This window comes from Trichechus manatus, unplaced genomic scaffold (genome assembly GCF_000243295.1).
Source record: "Trichechus manatus latirostris isolate Lorelei unplaced genomic scaffold, TriManLat1.0 scaffold00361, whole genome shotgun sequence".
Lineage (NCBI taxonomy): Eukaryota > Metazoa > Chordata > Mammalia > Sirenia > Trichechidae > Trichechus > Trichechus manatus.
In genome coordinates this window covers 40,041-47,601 of record NW_004444297.1, presented here as the reverse complement: position 1 = coordinate 47,601, position 7,561 = coordinate 40,041, and the positions used below count along the sequence as shown (strand labels likewise).

At 43.3% G+C, this 7,561-nt stretch overlaps 1 pseudogene; it reads left to right on the top strand.

Annotated features, from left to right (window-relative positions):
* The window catches only part of LOC101345187 (melanoma-associated antigen B10-like), a 27,748-nt pseudogene extending 20,710 nt beyond the window's left edge, over window positions 1-7,038 (top strand).
* Window positions 7,039-7,561: the final 523 nt, after the last annotated feature.

Sequence of the window (7,561 nt, the reverse complement as noted above, 5' to 3'; positions counted from 1 at the left end):
TACACTCACTAATTTACATATGTATATATATAAATTATATATACACATATATATTCAAAAATTCTAAAAGGATAACTTGTAAAAATTCTGAGTACTACACCTAAAGCTCTATAGCACTACCTGAAGGAAACAGCCCAAGTGATACTCAGAGGGACATTTCTGTCTTAAATATATTTATTTGAAAAAATATTTAAAGTATGAAACCAATTCAAGAAGCTAGAGAAATAATAGCATATTAAACCGAAAGAAACAAAGGAGGGTAGGAAATAATGGAGATAAATGCAGACATGATGAATTAGGAGACAGTAAAGACAAGAAACTGAAGATTTTTACCAACTTCTGCAGTCTGAAATTGATCGAACATGCAATGAGGATGCATTGATAATTGCTGATGAGTGGAACTCGAAAGTTGGAAACAAAGAAGAAGGATCGGTGGTTGGAAAACATGGCCTTGGTGATAGAAACAATGCCGGAGATCGTGGGATAAAATTTTGCAAAACCAATGACTTCTTCATTGCGAATACCTTTTTTCAACATCATAAACGGTGACTATACACGTGGACCTTGCCAGATGGAATACACAGGAATCAAACTGACTACATCTGTAGAAAGGGACAATGGAAAAACTCAGTATCATCAGTCAGAACAAGGCCAGGGGACAACTGAGGAACAAACCATCAATTACTCATATGCAAGTTCAAGCTGAAACTGAAGAAAATTAGAACAAGTCCACGAGAGCCAAAGTACGACCTTGAGTATATCACACCTGAATTTAGAGACCATCTCAAGGATAGACTTGATCCGTTGAACACTAATAACCAAAGACCAGACGAATTGTGGCATGACATCAAGGACATCATACATGAAGAAAGTAAGAGATCATTAAAAAGACAGGAAAGAAAGAAAAGACCAAAATGGATGTCAGAAGAGACTCTGAAACTTGCTCTTGAACTTCCAGTAGCTAAAGCAAAAGGAAGAAATGATGAAGTAAAAGAGCTGAACAGAAGATTTCAAAGGCCAGCTTGAGAAGACAAAGTAAAGTATTATAATGGCATGTGCAAAGACCTGGAGACACAAAACCAAAAAGGAAGAACACACTTGGCATTTCTCAAGCTGAAGGAACTGAAGAAAAAATTCAAGCCTCGAGTGGCAATACTGAAGGATTCTACATGGAAAGTATTAAATGACACAGGAAGCATTAAAAGAGGATGGAAGGAATACACAGAGTCACTATACCAAAAATAATCGGTTGATGTTCAGCCCTTTCAGGAGGTAGCATATGATCAGGAACCTATGGTACTGAAGGAAGAAGTCCAAGTGCAATGAAGGCACTGGTGAAAAATAAGGCTCCAGGAACTGACGGAATACCAGTTGAAATGTTTCAACAAATGGATGCAGCACTGGATGTGCTCGTCTCTGCCAAGAAATATGAAAATAACTACCTGGACAACTGAATGATGAGATCCATATTTATGCCTATTCCCAAGAAAGGTGATCCAACAGAATGCGGAAATTATTGAACAATATCATCAATATCACACACAAGTAAAATTTTGCTGAAGATCATTCAAAAGCGGCTGTAGCAGTACATCGATAGGGAACTGCCAGAAATTCTGGCCGGATTCAGAAGAGGACATGGAACCAGGGATATCATGGCTGATATCCGATGGATCCTGGGTGAAAGCAGAGAATACCAGAAAGATGTTTACATGTGTTTTATTGACTATGCTAAGGCATTCAACCATGTGGATCATAACAAATTATGGATGACATTGCGAAGAATGGGGATTCCAGAACACTTAATTGTGCTCAAGAGGAACCTGTACATAGATCAAGAGGCAGTCGTTCGAACATAACAAGGGGATACTTTGTGGTTTAAAGTCAGGAAAGGTGTGCGTCAGGGTTGCATCCTCTCACGATACCTATTCAATCTGTATTGTGAGCAAATAATCCAAGAAGCTGGACTATATGAAGAAGAATAAGGCATCAGGATTGGAGGAAGACTCATTAACAACCTGCAATATGTAGATGACACAACCTTGCTTGCTGAAAGTGAAACTATACACACACACACACACACACACACATCATGCCATTAAATTTGAAATTCCAAGTGAAATATGCCATTATTTAGAGAAAAGCAAATGGCCCAATGATCCAAGCAGAAATAGAAAACTGTAATTGAACAATACAAAGTGAAACCATGGTCAAAGCTCCAGTCACTCTCAAATATTCCAGAACCAGGCAGTTGGGAGCCAGTTATACCAAACAGTCAGGGAAAAACTACTTTTTTATATAAACGCTTCCAAAGCATACCAAAAGATGAGAAATTATTCAACTCATTTTCCCAGGCTAGCTCTCCTAGATAAGAAAACCAGTGAGGACATCTAGAGAAAAGAATCCTTAAGCCAATCTCACTCACACAGAGAGGCAAAGATCCTGAATAAATTCACAGCAGGCCCAATACAGCAGTGAACTAAATGTAAATATAAGCTGTGTTCAAGGAATACAAAGATAATATAACACTAGGGGAAAAAAACTGCCTATACATGACTACATTAACAGATGAGAGAAAAAAATGCGCTTGATCATGTCCCAAACCCAAACCAAACCTGTTGCTGTTGAGTTGATTACGATTCAAGTGAACCTATCGGACAGAGTAGAACTGCCCCATAGGGTTACAAGGAGCGGCTCGGGGATTGGAACTGCCAACCTTTTGGTTAGTAGCCAAGCTCTTAACCACTGACCCAGAGGTGGAAAAAAAGCTTTTGAAAAAAATGTCATCACTAATGCATTGGTAATAACGTTTAGAAAACTAACATTACAAGGAAATTTCCATTTCTTAAAGTCTACCACAAACAAACTTAAATGTGAAATGTTATAAATATTCCTATTAAAGTGAGGAATAAGACATAGCAGCATGCTACCAACTCTAATATTCAAAACTGGACTGGAATACACAGTCAGTGGATAAGAATTCCAAAATAAAAGGTAGGAATATGAAAAATAAATTCATATTATTGGGTGAAAATATGATCATCATTTTCACAAAATTCAAAAGAATAGGTCACAAAATTTTGAAATGAGTAAGAGGTTTCAGAAAGTTGGTGTATAGAAGATGACTATAGTAAAATCAAGAGCTTGTCACACAAAACCGAAAAAAAACAAATCCATTGCCATCAAGTCAATTCCGAATTAGGACATGTGTATAATACATTTCTTACTATGTTGTTATTGTTGTTGTGGGCCCAGGAGTCAATTCCGACTCATAACCACCCTATATGACAGAGTAGAACTGTTCCATAGGGTTTCCCAGGCTGTAGTCTTTACGGGAGCAGATTGCCAGGTCTTTATTCCCCGAGGAGCCCTTGGGTGGGTTCAAACAGACAACCTTTCAGTTAGCAGCCCAGCGCTTCATCACTGAGCCACCAGCGCTCCTTTTCTTACAATGAATGAGGGTCAAAAATAAAATGAAAGTCACTGCACTTGTAATATTCAGTTTTAGATCATGTTGAAAGATCTGGGTCTCACAAAATCATAGAGGTCTGCCTTTTCCCTGTAGAAAGAAATCTTTTAGAACAAAAGGTTCCCAAAAGTCTAGGTATGGCGAGCGATGGGCCCCCATGGGTCACTGTTCTATTTCTTTGACGGCCTACAACTAGTCCTAGGCCCCTACCTTGTATTGCAGCTTTTCCATCTCACATCAAACCAGGAACACGGACCAATTATCTGCAGCGGTTTAAGAAACTGCCCACAGCTTGCAGGGAGATGGTATTTCCCAAGGAGTCTTTAATCAGGAGTCAAGAGGTAAAAGGAGGCTTCAGGCCCAGAAAAGAAGACTTAGGTTACCACCCACTCCATAACAAAGGGGGCACCATAGAATCACGCCCTGCCTCTCCTAGCCCCGCCCCATCCCGGCTCCGCCCCCGCCCCTCCTGGTCCCGCCCCTCCTGGCCCCGCCCCTCCTGGCTCCACCTCTCCCATGATGTATCAACCTGTATTCTCCCTTTTGGGACTCAGGGAAGTGATAACTTTAGACCACGGTGTCAGCATCAGGCCAGCAGAGGGAGGGATCCAGGCCCTGCCAGGAGTCAGTTAAAGGCCTCTATGTGAGTTCTGCGGAAATCCCCCACAAAAGAGGAGGCTCTAAGTAGCCCTGCCCCTGATGTCAGTCCTGGAAAGCCCTAGGCATGGGTGTGAGGTCCAGGTGCCCTGTTGCTTCACCTTGTAGAGGTTGGGAGGAGATAGGGCATAAGGGCCTTGGTCTGAAGATAGTCTACTCAGAACAACAGAGGGAAGAATCCTTCAACTTCAGAATCCTGAGGGAGGACTGAGGGGACCACCGCCCCTGCCCCCCGCAGAACAGAAAGAGTCCCACCAAGTGCCACCCCTGCTGTGTGCCCCGGTAGAGCTTCGGGCAGGGCTATCGGGATAGTGCATCTGTCAGTTTGTCCTAGGTGGTCTTAAGGAAATGAGGGTCTTGGTATGACAGGCCAGCCACAGGTCATTAGAGAGAAGTGACCCAGGCCCTTCTGGCAGTCAGTGTGAGGACCCTGAGTCAGGACTAAGGGAACCAGTCATACAAGAAGAAAGGGGGGCACAGAGTCACGTTGGACCCCTGCAGTCAGCACTGGGAGAATCTGAGCAGGCGTGTCATTCTAAGCCCCTCTGACTGCCTCCTGAGGGATTTTAGGGAGATCAGCACCTTGGTTTGATTGCTATAGCCCTCAAGTCTGTGTAGGAGAGGAAACCAGCTAGTCAAGGTGAAGAATCACAATGAGGAACCTGAAGATTGAGGGGATCACTCACCCCAGAAAAGATGGGGTTTCATAGAGCACTACGTGTGTGGCTAACCTTAGGGTGCTTCTGGAAAGATATTTTAGTCTGAGGTCTCCCAAGCTTCCTCCTCAAGGGTCTCAGGGATGTGAGGGCATTGCTCTGAGGCAAAAGGTCTCAGGTCAGGAGAGGGAGGCATCATCAGCACTAGCAGGAGCCAAGATGAGGACCCTAAATAAGGACTGAGGACACTAATTACCCCAGGACCGAAATGGCCCCATAGAACTCTGCCATTGATATAATTCCCAGGGTGCCCCAAGGCAAGTGTGGTCAACTGAGGTTCCTCCCTCACTTCCTTCTCAGGAGTCTCATGGAGGTGAGGGCTTTGGTATAACGGAGTCAGCAGCAAAGCAGTTGAGCAGAAGTCAAGGTGATGGCCATGAATGTGACCTAAGAGAAATAACCCACCACCGAGAACAGAGGGGTGTCTACAGAGCCCAGGCCTTGCTATCACCTAATGTCAGCCACAGTAACCCTAGGTAGGACAGGCAAGTGACAGACTAAATCACTTCCACTGGGTCCTAGAGAACAGGCTGATCAGAGAACAGAGCCATGTGCTTTCACAGAGCAAAGCCCTCAAGGAAAGCTGCAGAGGTGGCATTTGTTAAAGTCAAGGCAGTGTCTCCCTGCTGAAGATGTGCATATGTTCTCATTCTCCCTCCTCTGGTGGGCCAGCATCACCAGCCCTCCTGCTAACATCCTGCTTGTTGTCCCTCACCAGATTCATCATTCCTCATGGTCAGAAGAGTAAGCTTTGCGCCCATGAGAAATGCCATTAGGCCCGAGAAAAGACCGAGGATGTGGAGGGTGCTTAGACTACTGCAGTAGAGGAAGAAGAGTCCACCTCTTCTTTCTGTTTTCATTTTAAGGGTGTTCCCCAGAGCTCACCTGCTGCTGGGACACTCAGTTATCTCCAGGGGCCTCATACAGTCTGTCTAAGTTATCTAGTGCTGCTATAACAGAAATACCACAAGTGGATAGCTTTAACAAGCAGAAGTTTATTCTCTCACAATTTAGGAGACTAGAAGTCTGAAATCAGGGCACCAGCTCTAGCGGAAAGCTTTCTCTCTGGGTCGGCTCTGGAGGAGGGTCCTTGTCTCTTTTAAGTTTCTGCTTCTGGGCGATCTTCATGTGGCTTGGCATCTCTCTTTCCCCATCTCTGCTTGCTTGTTTTCACCTCTTTAATATCTCAAAAGTGATTGACTCAAGACACCGTTATACAACCCTGCCACATTAACATAACAAAGACAACCCATTCCCAAATGGGATTATAACCACATGTTTAGAGGTTAGGATTTACAACACAAATTTTTTTTGGGAAACAATTCAATCCATAACAGAGCCCCATCCACTACCACTTCTGAAGCAGCTGTTTCATATCTAGAATCTAACGAAGGTGTCAACTACCAAGAGGAGGAAAATCCAAACTCCACACAGCCCTGACCTGTCCCTGAGAACTTGTACAAAGGCCCTCTTGACAAGAAGGTGGCTATGTTGGTACATTACCTGCTGCACAAGTATCAAATGAAAGAGGCCATTACAAAGGCAGGCATGCTGAGAAATGTAATCCAAGTGTACAAGAACCATTTCCCTGGCATCCTCAAGAAAGCCTCTGAGTACCTGGAACTGGTCTTTGGCCTTGACCTGAAGGAAGTGGATCCTAAGAGGAACACTTACGTCCTCATCAACAAACTGGAATTAAACTACCATGGGAGGCTATACGATGATCAAAGTTTGCCCAAAATCGGCCTGCTGATGACTGTCCTGGGTGTGATTTTCACAAAGGGCAACTGTGACACTGAGGAGCAAGCCTGGGAAGTGATGAATGTGATGGGGGGTGGGGATCTATGAGGGGAGGAAGCACTTCATCCTATGGGCAGCCCAGGAAGCTCATCACCAAATATTTGGTGCAGGAAAAGTACCTGGTGTACTGGCAGGTGCCCAATAGTGATCCTCCACACTATGAATTTCCAGGGGTGGGGGCCAGAAATTCAGCAAGATGAAACCAGTAAGATGAAAGTCCTGGAGTTTTTGGTCAAGGTCCATGATACTGTGCCCAGTGCCTTCGCATCCTGGTAAGAAGAGGCTTTGAAAGATGAGGAAGAGACAGTTCAAGCCAGAATTGAAGCCAGGGCTCGCAGTTGTGCCACAGCCAGTACACGTTCCAGGGCCACGCCCAGCAGCTCCTCCTGCCCCAAGTGAAGTCTAAAGAAGAGACTTCACTTTGTGTTTGAGGAGGACAGTCAACGTTCTAAGTAATGGAGGGTTGGGGTGGGACTGGAGGCAACACATCTTTGTATTCTTATTCTATATGGTAACTTGAATATTTTTCAAATGTTGTTCCTTTTAAGATAAGGTTTAATTAGCTTCAGAATCTAAGTTTATGATGATATTGGTAAACATTGCTGTTTATTAGATTTAATAGTATTTTACTATTTTATAGAACAAATTGTAAAATTTTCTGTCTTATTTAGTGATCTGTAACACCATGGCAATGGAATAGTCATTTCCTTGGAAATGTTAAAGGACTCAGCAATAAAATAGTCGGGATCTAGAAACAGAGGGAAAAAAGAGCAACATATGATAAATTCTTGTATTCCCTTACCACTTTTAGTCTGTTGTCCTCTAAAATTAAAAGTTATATGCCTGGGTATGCTTAGATTATTGAAGAATGTATAGAAATTGTATCCTAATAAATTCGACTTCTTGCATGCTGACTCATTTA